We start from the raw sequence: 14,421 nt of genomic DNA on the forward strand, positions 1-14,421 counted from the left end.
TGGTAGGAGTTCAGGGATCCTCTCTTCCAATGCTCTCATTTTGTGGTCACGGAAACCCAAAGTTTGGAGAGGGGCAGCGACTTGCCCAAGGTCACCCAGCTGGTTACAGAGCCCAGTTCCTGGGCTAGTGTTGGTGTCGCTACATCAGGCTTTCACTTGACCCCTGGGGGTGAGGAGTCCAATGAATAGGTTAGTAATCATAATAATAACTCTAAATAGTTGGGCTCTTCTGATGTTCTAGGCCCCAAATACTCTATACTATTTCACTTATTCCTCACTATAATTCCCCGGGATACATATTCTAATTGCTCCTATTTTACAGGAGACTGAGGCTGGGAGGTGTTAACTTGTCTAAGGTCACTCACCTTAGGTTGTCCAGAACCCATGCTGTTAAGCAGTAACTCAGGTGCATTGTGCTGTTGAGTTTACACAGTGCTCTATGTCTAGGATCTCACTACAGCCTCGCAGGCAGCTGTGATGGCTGCATCCCATTGTACAGATGAAGAAGCCAAGGCAGCAGCAGATTCTCTTCTAGGGGAAGAGATAAGTGGCAGCAGCTAATTGAAAAGGATCCTCTTTTCCCATTTTGCTCCTGTAATGTTTCATCCCTTGGCCTGTCCTTGCTTTCCATTTTTGGTCATCCCAGTAGTGTGGTAAGACCCTTAATTGAAGACTTTCCCACTAGGTGCCCCTAAATACAGAGATGTGTTAATGAATGGGGCAGGGAGGTCCGTGGAACTCAACAAGGGCAGCTGACATGTTTTGAGCACTTATGTGCCAGGCACTGTGTTAAGCACTTGTACACATTCTGTTCTCAATCTTTAACAACAGTCTCATTGGGTAGAGACCAATATATTATACTACTCTCCTCCTCTCTCATAGATCCTGAAACTGAGGCCCAAGGCACTTCGTTAACTTACCCAAAGTTATACAGCCAGTAAGAAGTATGTCCAAAGCTGCCTACCAGCCAGCTCACACTAAGAAATTCATGTGCATTTTGCACTCCCGTTCCGTAATCTATCCATATTTGTTCTAATTCGTAATATGTTAAATTATCTACTGGTTAAGTGTTAACTTTATCCCATAGATTTTTGAGTAAAATGTATGTTCTGGAAACTACCACAGTGGTTCAGTGGCTTCACAGGCCCCCATATCAGATTTGGGAAAAAGTGGCTCCCTGTCTTCAATTGGTCAACAGGTATTCAAGTGCCAGCTGTAGTTTCTGAGCTGTAGGGAACATGGAAGATAGAAAAGATAGAATTGGGGCCGGCCTGGTGGCGCAGCGGTTAAGTTTGCACGTTCCCCTTCTCGGCGGCCCGGGGTTCGCAGGTTCGGATCCCGGGTGCGGACATGGCACCGCTTGGCACGCCATGCTGTAGCAGACGTCCCACATAGAAAGTAGAGGAAGATGGGCACAGATATTAGCTCAGGGCCAGGCTTTCTCAGCAAAAAAGAGGAGGACTGGCAGTAGTTCGCTCAGGGCTAATCTTCCTCAAAAGAAAAAAGAAAGAAAAGATAGAATTTTATGGCATCATGGAGCTTGAGATGAATAACAGTAAAACTGTAGTGCCAAGTGTAGAACAGCTCACAGTTGTGTAGAGCAGTAAGTGAAAGTCAGCATCAAGGGAGCTCGGTAAAGTCTGCCTTACCAGGAAGGCCACACCAAGGAGGTGGCCCTTGACCTAGGCCTTGAAGGATAAGAAGGGTTGGGCAAGCTAAAGGCCAGTAGTCTGCAGATACAAATATCTGAATACTTATGCATCCGTTCCTCTAGAAGGTCAGGTCCATGACGGCCAGGGGCTTCGTTTTGTTCGTGCTGTATTTTTCACACCTAGAACTAAATATTTGTAGAATGCACATGGAATCCAGCAGGCTGGGCAGGATTTTAAGTTGTGTTAGACACAGCCCCTGGGGTTGGGTTAGATCAGGAGTGGCTAGCCAATGTGCTTTTAGGAGCAAGTCAGGTGAGGAAGAAGGGAGTCTGGGTACGAATACATATACTTCCTTTGTATGTTTGTGGTGGGGGAGAAGGGGTACTTGCAACCTGGAGAGCTCGTGCCTACCTCTAGGAGATCTGGGTGGGCCAGAATCCTTCATTTGGCAACATCTGCCCTGCTGCAGTCCATTAGTGCCCTTCGAGGGTATGGGCCCAAGGAGGCAGTATCCATTCGCTCATTCAGCACATCTCTTGAGTGGCTTCTAAGTACATGATGGACAAAGTGCAGAGGATAGCTTTGAACAAGACAGACAAGGTCTCTTAACTTAAGTTCTTGGAGGAAACACAAGCTGAACAAATAACATAAACAAACGCTTTTGGCAGGGCACCGTGAAGAAAATTAAATGGGTCCTTGTTCTAGAGAGTGATTGGGGTAGCCTAATGTAGACTGGGTAGGCAAGGGAGGGCTCTTGGAAGAGGGGTTACCCTCTCTCTCGAGAGATGTCCAGGTCTAGCTTTTCATGTGAAATATCCAGATTTTTAAATGTTGGCTCAAGTTTTGTTTTATTTTTTAAGAAACAAACTGTAGGCCCAACAAATCCTGTGTAGTTGATCTCCAGGGCCTTGTTCCACTGCAGAATGCTCTGTTGTCCCAGACCCCCAGGTCTCTTATGATAGAATCGCTAGAGCACGCCTTTTGTGGTAGATATCTGTATTATGAGAGAGGGCCTCATGCACTGTGATAAGCCTGGTCTTCTGGAAGGGCAGAGAGGTGGGATCTTCTTCTCTGGGATCAGGAAAGGCACAGTCATGGAGGTGACCTTTTTGCTGGTCCCAAAAGAATGGGTGGCAGAAGCAGCATGACAAGCATGTGGAAGAAGAAGGATCAAGCTGCCTTAGAAATAAATAAGGACTAGTGATTTCTTGTCGTCTGTGGTGTGTGTAAGCAAACGGTAGAAGATAAGGTCTGAAAGGTGAGTTGGAGTGAAATCATGGAGAGTCTTCATACCAGACACATGTTTTGTGGAATGTAGGCGGGGAACTGCTGAGGATTTTCAAGTAGAGTGATGACACATTAAGCATGGGTTCTAAGAAAATTCTACTGTGGTGATGGGCAAGGAAGATTGGAGGCTGGAGACCAATTAGGGGGGACCTGCAGCTATATGAGTGTGAGACAACGATACTAAGAATGATGGGATTTGGGTAGGAAGTGGCTGTTGTGCAAGATGATGGGTGCGACAAGAATGGCATCAGTGAAGACTTGGCCCTGAGGGCAGAGCGGAGGTGGAATTCTAAGATCCCATCAAGGCTTTGATCCTGGGACATTGGGAAAGTTCAGAAGCCAGCAAGAAGAGCTGGTCTGGGGAGATTATGAAAATGTGTCTTAAGTGGGCTGAAATTGAGGTGCTGGGGTAGGGGAGGTCCCTCCAGTAGGAAATGTGAGGCAGATACTCAGGGGAAGGTCAAAACTGGGCATGGAGATTGAGGAGTAGTCACTGTTGAGAAGTCGAGGAGAGAGGAGAAGACAGAGCCTGGAGGGAAGAGCAGGCGAGGGTAGAACAGTAAACTAAGAGGAGGTGAGCTTTCTGAGGAGCGGTTAGTGGAGGGATGATGGAGACAGTACTGCAGGGGACAGCCAGGATGACAAGGCCGTGAAACGAGTCGTGGGATTTGGCGCTTAGGAGCTTGCCCTTTGACACAGCAGTCAGATGAAGGAGTCCAAGACTAGATAAACCAGAAAGGAGTTGGGAGGGAGTGGGTGATGGGCAAATAGAGGCAGCTGTTCTCTTTGGAGAAGGTTGAAGAAACTTTTCATTGAGCTAATTTACTTTCTGTCTTTATGGATTTGCCTACTCATATAAATGGAATCATACAACATGTGGCTTCCTTCATTTAGAAGGAAGGTTGAGGTTCATCCATGTTGCAGTGTAGTGTTTTGTTTATCCATTCATTAGTTGATAGACGTTTAGGTTGTTTACACTTTTTGGCTATATTAAGAATGAAGCTGCTGTGAACATTCGCGTACAAGTTTTTGTGTAGACATATGTTTTCATGTCTCTTGGTAGATCCTCTATATTTTTTGTGGCTGTTTGTATTCTCCTAGGACTTATAATAGCCCCATTTATTTGCTTGCTTACTTTCCATGTTCCCATGACTAACAGTTCAGCCCTAAATCTTGTGACATAAGCTCTCAATATGGTGGTCAGTTCCTTTATCCCCCTTTTTAATGTGTCTCCTGAAACCCTCCCTCTTTTTGCCCCATGTGATGGTTGTCCAGCTCTGCTTCCCTGCACTTATCCTGGGACTGCCCTTAATCATCCCCCGGAGCGATGCTGATGCCCGTTTCCTCGTTCTGGGTTTTTTCACTCCCTAGTTTGATAAAGCACATCTTCCAGTAAGCTACCTGAGAAAGAGTACATTGGAGGTAAATTTTGAGGGGCTTTGCTTGTCTAAAAACATCTTTATTCTAACGTCATTCCAGTTTGGCAGTTTGGATGAGTTTAGAATTTTAGGTTGGACATAATTTTTTATCAGAATTTTGAAGGCATTGCCTAGTTGTCTTCTAGCTTCTAGTAGTTGAGAAATTTGATACCATTTTGATTCCTGATCCTTTGCGTGTGACCTGTTTTCTCCCCTGGAAGCTTGTAGGATCGTGTCTTATCCTTGGTGTTCTGAATTCCGTGACGGTGTACACTGCTGTGACTGAGCTGTCAGTCTCTCTCCCTACTTGGTGGGCTCTGGAAGGCTCACTCTGTCAGATACCTGCATTCATGCAGTCCTCCTGCCGGCAGCCCACCTTACACCCAGAGGAACTTCCAGTTGCTGAGACTTTTGGTGGTACTGTTTTGGGCCTCTGCTGCCTTTTCCCTGCAGACAGTCAGTTCCATCTTTGGCAGAGTCCCCTGACTACCTGGCCCTGAAGAGGCTCTCTGCAAAGGTGTGTCTAATGAGGAAAGGAAAGCACTTCAAGTTCAGGGTGTTGGGTGGGCCCCCAGTCTGGGTGTCCACATCACTGGGAAGTTTGGAGTGGCCTGCCTGGTGAGACAGGGGTGAGTGTTGGGAGGGTGTGGCCAGCACACCACTGGGAGCTGGAGGTGAGGAGAAGGAGTGGAAACCAACTTCACATTTCTCCAGTGAGTCATACTTTGGAAAAACTGCTTGGTGAGGTGAAGCACAGATCTGCTTTTTATCCCTGTGTATACCTTTTTCAAGACATTAGCTTTGTTTTGACACTTGAATATATATCACTGTTGCTAATGTTTGGGTTGAAAGAGCTGCTGTTGCTCACAGCTTATTTATTTTCCACCCAGTTTTAGCTCCTGAACTCATCTATCATCTAGTTCCATTTCCTGGGACACGTTTTTCTGCTCAGACCACTGAACTGGTCTGTTTGGGTTTCTCCTTCTTCCTGGGTCTGTTTGGCCTCGCCCTTGAGAAACATCGTTCACATTCACACCCAGGCCTTTGGCCTAATACTCTTGGGTGCTGCCTACCTCTCACTGAGCAGTCTTTTCTGTCATTTGAGAATGACATGTCATTTGAGAATGAGTATGAGTACTCAGCTCGTGTCTTGGCATTTTAAAAAAAATATATTTTTCTTCTGTCTCCACTAGATCTTTTTTCTCCTCAATTTTGTAATTAAAAAAGGAAATTCTTAAGCAACTTTATTCAAATAACACTTCCTGAATATTAAGGTGTCTATATCTCTCTGAATTCTGGCCTGAACTTTATCAATGTACATACAAATTGCTGCAGCATTTTCACTTACAGGTTGCTAAATGCTGAATTAGTTGAGGGATAATAGCCATATAATGCAATACAATCCATCTGAATAGGCAAACTCTGGCATATCCGTGTCCCTGTGGAACATTTGCATCATTTGTGGTTTTTCATTAATATAAGGACTGTCACTCGGAACACCTATGAGCAATGAGTAGTTGGTTCATTAGTGTGTCTTTCCCAAAGAGGACTCTTCAAGGCAAGAGCTGTGTTACAGCTCTTACACACTGCCAGTTGTAGCCCTTTCATTTTTAAAACTTTTCCCGTGCTATAGATTACTGTGGTGATTGGGACTTACTACTTGGAAAATATTTTTATTTTTTTCAAGAAGGTAATGCATTCATATGGCAAAATTAAAAGTATTTAAGAGTCCTGTGAAAAGGCTTGCTCCCAGTCCTGTTCACCATCTGCTTAGGGCCCGCAACCCCCACCTCCTCACAAGTAATTAATTTTTTAGTTTCTTTCACCTCCTTCAGAACTTACTTAATGCAGATACAAGCAAATAATAAGTATGGATTTTCAGTTTTGCTCCTCTTTTTATTTTTTCACAAATAGGTAGCCTGCTGTAAGCTTTGTTTCTCTGCACCTTGCCCTTTTTTTCACTTAACAATATATCTTAGAGATCTTTCCAGTCGTTTTCACTGTTGCGTGGTTTTCCATTGTGTAGATGTGCTATAATTCATTCATCCAGTCCCTTTTTAGTGGACATTTGAGGATGTTTCCAGTCCTACCATTAAAAACAATGCTGTGTTGAATAGCTTTGTCAATTCTTCATTTCGCACAGGTACAGGTACAGGTGCAGGAAAAATGACCAGAAGTGGGATTGCTGGGTCGACGTGGGGATGGTGATATCCACACCATGGATGCTGCAAGAATCCAGTGAAATAAAACATAAAAGGAAGGGGCGGAACTAACACTCTCTCTGGCTCTTTGTGCATTTGTGGTTTTGAGAGATCCTGTCAGACTGCTCTCCACAGTGGGTGTACTAGTTTATACCCCACCAGTGTAGGAGAGGGCCTGTTTCCCTCAGCTTCCAGCCAGAGTCCAGAACTCTAGGCCTTTTATTCTGCCCCTTTGCCACATGTAGGCCAGTTGAGAGCTGACGCCACTCCAGCCCCTCGACAATGCACACATACAGTACCCCTCTGTCCTGGCCTCCCGGTCCTCACTTGACTTTTCTGTACTCGCAACCACTGGACAGTCAGTGGGTAGCAACCAACTTTCTGAGCCATCTTGTCCCATGCCTCATATGTCCCTCTGCTTACCCAGGACCCTAGTGGTTGCAGTTGTCTTGCACTTTTGCCACTTGTGGTTTTTTGGAATGGTCCTTTATCTGGTTTGCTCACTCTCTTTACTTTTAAAATTGCTCCTTAAGATACGGCAGTTTCTTATTTTCAGCCCTCTGCTTTGGGAGACTTGAAAAATGTTTTCTCGTTTTACATTGTTTCACTGGGACTCTGTTCTGTCTGCATTCTCTTTCATGCAGTTTCGAGGTGGCAGTCCTTGCTGTCCTGAAATTTCAGTGCATCCTTACATAAAAATTCTTGGGGCTTTCCATCGCTATAAATGGTGTTCTGAAAGTTGCTTCCTTTCACTATATTTCTCTTAAGACCACTTTTCACCAAAATCTACAGAATATTAGGAAATGCCCTTTTGTCATGAATAGGCTCATTTCTCATAATACTTTCCTTTGAACTTTTTAAAGCCAATCAAGTTTTTCTGAGCTACTTGGGTGACCTTTCTGTAATTATTTCTTGGGCAGAGCTAGATCTCAACTTGTGATAGCTCTTTTCTGTTGTGTTTAATTCTTCTTACATGCATATATTTGATAGTGAATAGGGGCCGTTTCATCTTGATCCTCCACAGGTGTATTGTCATTTATTCTGAGGGGCATCGATGTTCTCTGGGTGAACGTGACTCATCTTGGTCTTTATTAGTTATTGACTGTCTCCAAAAAACCTGTGTTCACCAGGTTTTGAAATTACTGTGTGGGCAGCACCCACTACATGCCCAACACTGTCTGGTCAGACCTGCAGTGGAGACCTTTACCTGGGGCCTATTTTGTGCTGGGCTCTGGGTGCAGCGCTGGCAGGGTAAGCAAGGTCCCTGCCCTCAGACAGTGTGAACAACCGTTCGCCTATGTTGTCTCATGTACATTTTTGCTTTTAATGCTTTCTCCAGTTCCAAGGTATGAAGAGGCCCAGATCACACAACTAGTAAGTGGGAGAATGGCCCAACCCCAAAACCCATGTACTTTTCCTCTACTCCCTGGCACATCCCTGTTTGATATGAGCAGGCTGCTAAGTTGTGAACACAAGGTGGTATGGTGGGCTGAAGCTAGAGAGAACCCAGGGGTCTTCTGCTCAGGTGCACATTCAGTCAACGTGTGTTTATCATGAAGGGTCTGCTCTGCTGGGCACTTAAAGTGACTTCCCCTTGGTTCTGCAGCACTTCTCTGAGCTTCCGCTGTAAGGTGGTGATGGGGATTTCTACATCACAGGTGCTGCAAGAATTAAGTATGCTAAAGCACATACAAGGAAGAGGACAGGAACTAACATTCTCTTTTGATTCTGAGACTGAATGAGGAACTTCAGTTTGCAAGTTGACTCTTAAGGCCAAGGAGCCTTTTTTTAGAATACAGTTTTAGAATGTTTATTTTTTCCTTTGAAAGAGCTTTTATAGGTGTGGTGGGCAGGACACAGAGGAGTAGTCACAGAGTGCAGGGTAAAGTGTTCCATTTCTAGCCACAAGATTCAAGGGTTAAACTTTGTTGACATGATGGAATTTTTTAAAAAGTAGCAGGATCCTAGAGCCTGGGCCTCATGGTAAGGCTCTCTGGGGAACCTCTGTTTAGAAACTAATCCTAAATCATTGAAGGGCTTGGAAACTGGAAAACAGAACTCTTTCTGCATCTCTCAGGCCTTTGGAATTGCTGATGAATATGTGTCTAAATGTCTCTTATAATCTAGCTTTGTGGAACTGGTCTGTTGAATTCAGAGTCTGGTTTAGAACAGTGATGAAATTCTGGCTGCTGAACCAGATGTGGAACTGCCTTGTTAAACTGGTGTCTACTCAGCTCAAGCCCTCCCCACCCCACAGCAGCAAGGGGAACTAAGGCTTCTTCCTGTGTGAACATTCCTATGAGGCCTTCCATTTTACGAAAGTCCTGCTGATATATTTGTCTTCCTAATAGTGCTGTGAAGTAGAAGCTTCATTTTTATTCCCATTTTGCAGATAAAGACACTGAGACAGAGAGAAAATGTTTTGCCCGAGGTTTCCCATGCGGATGGAATGGAGTCAGGAGTTAAACTTGGGCCTCTGACATGGGATCCCAGACTCTTCCCTGCCCTGTGGGAATGAGGTACGAGATACCCTGACTCAGGAAGCCTGTCTAGGAGCCCCTGCTCTGGTGAGAAGTTGTTTTGTTCTGTTTTGTTTTTGAGGAGGATTAGCCCTGAGCTAACATCCATGCCCGTCTTCCTTTACTTTATATGTGGGACATCTACCACAGCATGGCTTGCCACCTGGTACCATGTCTGCACCTGGGATCCGAACCCACGAACCCTGGGCCACCGAAGCGGAATGTGCGCACTTAACCACTACACCACTGGGCCGGCCCCAAGAAGTTGTTTTTTAAATTTTTAATTTAATTTTTAAAGTTTGTTCCATCCAGTTCAGCATGAATGAGTATCCACTCTATTCCCAGCACAGTGCCATAAACTCTTTGGGGTTTTACAGATGAATGAATCAGTCTCAACTCTCAAGGAGCTGACAACTAAGTGACCAGTCATAATATGAAACAAAATGCAACAGAGGCCATAACAGAGGGACAAACTCCAAGTTTTGGGAGCAGTAAGGAAGACAATTAGGAGAATCTTCCCAGGGACTTCGGCATTTGAACTGAGTTGTGAAGGATGAGTGAACAAGCTTTAGAAGAAGGGGCTGGGTGTTCATTTTGACAGAGTTGGACCAAAGCTGGGAATACTGTGGCGTGTTCCAGGAACGTGTGATTCACTGTGGCCAGAGTACAGGACAGGACAGAAGTTCTCAAACTTTAATGTGCCTAAGAACCCACCAGGGTACACCCCCAAAGATCTGAATCTGGAAGGTCTGGGATGGCGTCCAGGAGGGGCACTTAACTAGGGGAGAGGTGGCATCAGAGAAGGCTTCTTGCAGAGTAGAGGTGTCTTGTAAGCTGAGGTCTTAAGGGTTAAGAGGTGGAAGGAGAGAGGAGCCGCATTCCAAGCTGAGCAGAGAGCCCTTTTTGACAGGCTTCACCCCTGCACTGGAGCTCCTGTGTGTGGTGATTTGCAGACTATAGTCTTGATAACTGTTGTTATCTTTGTCAAACACTTTTGCTCAAGTCCCTCTCGTCTTCAGTGTGTTCTGTATTGGTCAGGAGTCTTGGTGATAAGCAGCAGAAACTGCCTCTGGCTAGCTTGAACAGAAAAGGAGTTTATTAGAAGTTTGGTGCACGAACTGACCAGAAAAACTGGAGGGCCGGATTTGGGAAATGGGCCAGAACCAAGGGAGGCTCAGCAGCAGAGTGCAGCTGAGGAAAGCCTAGGGGCTACTGTGTTAGGACCCCTCCGCCATGGTGCTCTCTGCCTTGTCCCTGCTTTCCTGGGTGATCTCTGCCTTGTCCACTGCTTTCTTGGGTCATTCCTGCAAGAGTCACGTTCCTGGTGGGAACATGCGTTAATCAGAGCCAACTGGCAGGAAGCCTTGACGTCCACCAAGACCGCCCAAATTGGAATTCCAAATGGAATTCTCCAAAAGGAAGATCAGGGTGCTGATGGAGAAGAGGGTCAGATGGTGGACAGACAAAACAAAAGCGGCGAATGTCCCATAGGTTTTCTGTACCTCTCCTTGCCTCTGAAATAAAAGCCTGGTGCCGTATGGTGTCATCAAGGCCTTTCACAGCTTAACTGTAAGCAGCTCCACCTCTCCACTCTGTTCCACACTCTCGACTTCAGCAACTTACGGGCATTTCCTGGTGCTGTGGTTTTTGCTCAGACTGTTTCCTTTGCCTTCAATACCCCTCTCTCTAACTGGTAATGCTGTCTTCGTTCTTCCAGGCTCAGCTTTTACTGCCTGCCAGGGTCTACTCTCTGAAAGCCTGTTCTTTGTGAGACACTTGTCTGTTCTTGCCCTTTTCACCATCAATGGAGTTAGTTGGGTTTCTCTGTCTTCCCTGTGAGATTGGGGGGTGGGAAGGGAACCAACACTCTGGAGTCCTTGCTCTGTGCCAAGTCCCACGCAAGGCACTCAGGATCCTTCAGCTCCCAGCACCATAGTACACAGCATATGCAGGCGCTGGGTGGATGTTTGTAGCGTGATTTAATAAGCTGCTTTGCAAGTATTTTGTTTTTAGTCTTAGAGAGATTTGGAGGTGTGGTAGTGAGTGGAAGGATAGAATGATGGGTCGTTGGAGTCTTTCATTTTTGCCTGAATGGTTTAAGGACTGAAAAAGGTTGAGATCCCCTGCTATGGAGACTCTGCCCCCAGGAGGAGGACAATTCAGGCGAAGTGGCTTGTGCTAGACTTTGTTGACACCCGGTCACCGGGCATTGTGAAAGACGAGACCCTCGTCTTACAGAACAAGATAGTGCAGGATCGGTTCCTTGGAGTCTCACTCTCTGCGTCTTGCTCACCTTTCAGTCTCTTGTTCCAGGAGAGTGAAACAGAGAACAGTCCCGTGCAGGGCGGGAGCAGACGAAGAGCTGGGAATTACAGGAAGACCTGGATGACACACCTTTCCTTCCTGAGCTTGGGGCGTTTTCTCATTCTTGAATGAGGCACTTACTGAGCATCTGCCTGCTGCCAGGCTCTGTTTGGTGACATCCGTACAATAATAGAACCAAAACGCCTGTACAGTGTGGTGGCTGAGAGCTTGGCTTTAAATCCTCACTCCACCAGCTGCTGATTGGGACGCTGGACAAGTTACTTAACTTCTCTGTGCCTCATTTTTCTTGCCTGTGAAGTGGAGGTGATAGTGGCATCTACCTCAAAGTGTTGTGGAGATTAAATGAGGAAATCTGTGCAAAGCGCTTAACACGGTTGCTGACATACAGTGAGAGCTCAGTAAATAACAATTCCTATACTATTTTTATTATTACTACTGCTCATTGGCTTGAGTTTTTTCTTCTTAATTGTTGTTCTCAGAGTCTAGCCTGGACCCCTTTCTAAGAGTAGGCATTCATTTAAAAGAAATAAATGGAATAAGATGGGCAGCCTTTAAAACGTAGGGTACCAACAATCTGATGCCTCTAATTTGGAGTTAGGTAAGGATTGGAGGCCCGGCTTCCCTGGCTGGGACACAGAGTGAGGCTCTTGCACAGGTGGGAACTTTTGGTGTGGCATTTGGTTGTTGACTGCAGTGTTCTAGAGCCCAGCCACAGTGAGGGACTCCAGAGAGGAAGCACCCCAGTGTGGTTGTTGGACCGCTCCTGGAGCAGGGTGCTTCCGCAAAGAGCACCAGGCTCGGAAGAGGGAGAAGGAGGTTCCTACCTCAGTCTGCCACTTGCTTACCCGCCTGCCTGAGTCTTTGGACTTGGACTTGTTTCTTCCTGTTTAACAGCTACCACCACCATCACTTTTCAAGCACTTATTATGCACCAGGCACTGTTAATAATACGAATATTAACTCATCTAAATGAGCGCTTGAAACAGCTACTTCACAGGGTGATTTGAAGATTATATAACACAGTGTGTGAAAGTGCTAGCAAGATGTTAAAAGCAAAAACAGCTGGGTGACAGTGCTAACGAAGTTCTTTTCCAATAAAAATCATGTTTACATTTTGCATATAAATTTACCATGTACTCACACACAGACATGAGATAAATAGTAGTAAAAATCAACAACAAAAGCTTTTTTTTTTTTTTGAGGAATATTAGCCCTGAGCTAACATCTGCTGTCAGTCCGCCTCTTTTTGCTGAGGAAGACTGGCCCTGAGCTAATATCCATGCCCATCTTCCTCTACTTTATATGTGGGACGCCTACCACAGCATGGCTTGCTAAGCAGTGCCATGTCCGCACCTGGGATCTGAACCGGTGAACCCCGGGCTGCCAAAGGGGAACGTGCGCACTTAACCGCAGTGCCACCGGGCTGGCCCCAACAAAGCTTTTTATGCATCATATTCCAGCAGATTCCTCTTGCAGTTTGCACCTCTTTTCACCCTAATGCTTAACACCCATCCCTGGCAGATGTTTACACAGGGTTTCTCCACCAGAACTTATGCCTCTTGAAGGTGGTTAATTTTGTGTCTGGCACACAGTAGGCTAAGTTAAAGTTTGTTGAATACATGACTTAAGGGATGTGTCTTTATTGATTTGTTCTTTATTTTTATTTTTTATTTCATTTTATTTATTTATTTTTTTTAAAGATTTTATTTTTTTTTCCTTTTTCTCCCCAAAGCCCCCCAGTACATAGTTGTATATTTTTAGTTGTGGGTCCTTCTAGTTGTGGCATGTGGGATGCCGCCTCAGCATGGCTTGATGAGCTGTGCCATGTCCACACCCAGGATCCGAACCGGTGAAACCCTGGGCCTCCGATGCAGAGTGGGTGAACTTAACCACTCAGGCACGGGGCCGGCCCCTGTTCTTTATTTTTAAAAAGAGACAGAGACTGTTCTAGAAAGGAGCATTTTCTCAGGGCAGAAGGTCTCATTTGGAGAATAATTTAATAATTTGGATAGGAAGCTGTATTTGCAAAATACACACAGCCAATATCTCTCCCCTATTCCCCTGACGAGTCAGTTAGATGGGTGCTTACCCTGAGATTAGTCTTCTGTTAGCGTTGAACTTAATATTGGAAGAATGCCTTGGATTACATAAGTGCCCCCCTCCACACACACCCCCAGATTCTCCTTACCTTATCGTTATCCCAGGTCTGTCTTGCATCTTTCTCCCAAGTTGTGATGAGCATAAACGTAAAATCCAAGAAGTGTTTGTTTTATAGGGGAAATTGGTGTGCATAGAGGAGAAACTCAGACAAACCTAAATACAAATCTAAATTCAAATCTCGGCTCAGTCCCTTAGTAGCCTGTGTTAGGGGCTTGGGCAAGCTATTTAATTCCTTTGAACCTTCTTTTTCCCACTCGTGGTGAAGTAGAATAACAATACTGGTCTCAGGATTGATGTAAAGTATACTAAGTAGGGATTGGTGGGAGCTCTAATTACATTGCCCAATAGACTCAATATGAAATGAATTTAATTTCAGTCGTAACCACCTTTTTTACATTTAAGTAAAATATAAATATGATTTCTAATTAGAAAAGTTTATTAGCTTTGTCACTGAGTTGTTTTTGCTTTTAAACATCAATAGTATGACCATTGGCTCTCTCTCTCTCTCTTTTTTGTTTTTGGTGAGGAAGATTGGCCCTGTAGGTCCGCGCCCAAGATCTGAGCCCATAAACCCTGGGCTGCCAAAGAGGAGCATGCAAACTTAACCACTACGCCACTGGGCCGGCCCTGTCCACTGGCTTTTATTCAAAGGTTAAACTGGACTCTAACCTGGAGATGTTCCCCTTTTCAAATTTGTTATGTTAAAAAAAAAAAGCTATGAAAGAGTCAAATACATTTTATTATGTGTTGGACATATTCCTATATATTAATATATTTCCCATCAGAACCTGGATTATTCCCTTATTTACAAGTAAAGAAACTGAGTCTCAGGGAGAGTCATTAGAATTTTTCCAAGGGC

General features: G+C 45.1%; 1 protein-coding gene across 4 annotated transcripts in view; it reads left to right on the top strand.

Annotated features, from left to right (window-relative positions):
- Positions 1–14,421, top strand: part of SREBF2 (sterol regulatory element binding transcription factor 2) — a 58,632-nt gene that overhangs the window by 1,053 nt on the left and 43,158 nt on the right. The window contains exon 2 of one of the 4 annotated variants that reach the window (XM_070253728.1): positions 8,951–9,125. The exons of 2 other annotated variants lie outside the window; for them this stretch is intronic. The gene's annotated coding sequence lies outside the window, so the exon portion shown is untranslated. The remainder of the gene's footprint in view (positions 1–8,950; positions 9,126–14,421) is intronic. One more of the 4 variants, XM_070253729.1, reaches the window with a different exon arrangement.

The sequence above is a fragment of the Equus caballus genome, chromosome 28 (genome assembly GCF_041296265.1).
Source record: "Equus caballus isolate H_3958 breed thoroughbred chromosome 28, TB-T2T, whole genome shotgun sequence".
NCBI lineage: Eukaryota > Metazoa > Chordata > Mammalia > Perissodactyla > Equidae > Equus > Equus caballus.